Consider the following 1,873-nt stretch of genomic DNA (forward strand, 5'->3'; position numbering starts at 1 on the left):
CCCCACTCCTCACGGTAACGAGGCCGCTGGGGGAGATTCTTCCCCCCCCGCCCCCCAGTAACGAGGGCCTCTGAGGCAATTGTCTCCTCAGGGTAAGGAGGGCACTTGAGGGGATTTCCCCCCCCCAGTCCTTCCAGTAACGGGGGTCTTTGAGGTCATTGCCCCCCAGTCCTCCCAGCTACAAAGGCCTCTAAGGTAGTTGGCTCCCCAGTGCTCCCAGTAACGAGGGCCTCTGAGGTAATTGGGTCCCCAGTCCTCCCAGTAACGGGGACTTCTGAGGTAATTGTACCCTCACAGTAATGAGGGCCCCTGGGGGGATTTCCCCCCTAGTCTTCCCAGTAATGAGGGCCTGTGGGGTAACTGGGTCCCCAGTCCTCCCAGTAACAGGGACCTCTGAGGTAATTGCCCTCCAGTCCCCCCGGTAATGAGGGCCTCTGAGGCCATTGCCCCCCACCCCCCGAGTCCTCCCAGTAACAAGGGCCCCTGGGATGATTGCCCCCTTCCACCAGTCCTCCCAGTAACGAGGACCTCCGAGGTACTTGCACCACCCCCCAGTCCTCCCAGTGAAGAAGCGATGCCACCTCATGGGGGAGTAATTGTTTAAAGAGGATCTGCAAACAGAAAACAGGAGTGGCAGCCCCAGAGTCTGACAGTGATTTCAGGGCCTGTGTACCCCTGAACATTTGTGCCATGCTTAAATGGGGATTTGGGAACCACCAAGAGCAGATGCTGGTTAGGAGTCCCAGCCAGTCCTGGGGGCGTCCAAACTGTGAGGCTGGTGGGGTCCCGCTCCCCTCCTTTGGGATTTACACAACAGCAGAAGAGCACAAGCCCTGTCCCACTCTCCCTCCCTCAGCAGGCACCAAACAGCCCCCAGCGTGCTGCTTTTTCCACCTGCGCTCCTTTACTACAAGACCTCAGGAGATGATTCAGCTCTTGGGAGGCTGGGGCCTCAGTAAGATACTTTCAGGGCTGTGGCTTCAGCTCTCGAGCCTCCCCAGAGTGAGGCAATGTGTGGGGTACAGAGAAATCTACATTTCTTCTGCTTTCCAGGTATGGCCAGGAACTAACAGTGTATATAACTTACATTCCTGGCTGTATTTCTTTCTCTCAGAGTTTCTTAAAATACATTAAGAGCATTTTATCAGCAAAGAACATATCTGATGATTGAGAAAACTTTTGATCGTCCCAGACAGGGAAGGCCATTCCTTAACAGAAGTGCTATTTCTAATCCATCTGTTTTAAAAACAATTGATACAAATTAAGGGGAATGGCAGTTAATACAACCAGATCCTGGTGCTGATGGCTTTATCCACCTCTTCTGTAAATGTTGAAAATGTTTTCCTTGGACTGTGCTATTCATCATCGTTATTTGAGAACTGTATCACGGTATCATTTTTAAAAAGTAGAGGTTGTCTTGGCTTGGAAAACCCTGGCACGTGGAAAACAGATGAAATTTTACCAGGATGTGACAAAAGCAACCTGAAAGCAGTTGTTTCCAAGACTGGCTGGTGTTTGGATCCCGCACACTTGCTCCTCCAGCAGGCTGGTGGCATTTATCCGAGTTGTCCCCAGAGTCCTCCAGCAAAAATACTGAGGAATGAGCTCAATGTCCCTGATGAGACCTGGTGAGATGAAGGAGCCCCTGCTGCTCTCTGATGATGCCAGTGATCCCGCTCGTTCCCAGCTGCATCGCTGAGAAGAGCTCCTCCATGATGGACTGGGTGAGGGCTGCCTGAGGGATGCTGATGGCTGTGTGAGGGTAGGAGCAGCATCTTATGGTTTCAGGGCCCCCAAATTCATTGCTTATCTGCTAATGATGCCTCCCTGTGCTGGGCAGGGTGCTGGGACGGGTTAGCCCTTTGGCTGCTCC

The sequence above is a fragment of the Haliaeetus leucocephalus genome, unplaced genomic scaffold (assembly GCF_000737465.1).
Source record: "Haliaeetus leucocephalus isolate CR32 unplaced genomic scaffold, Haliaeetus_leucocephalus-4.0 Scaffold1000, whole genome shotgun sequence".
Lineage (NCBI taxonomy): Eukaryota > Metazoa > Chordata > Aves > Accipitriformes > Accipitridae > Haliaeetus > Haliaeetus leucocephalus.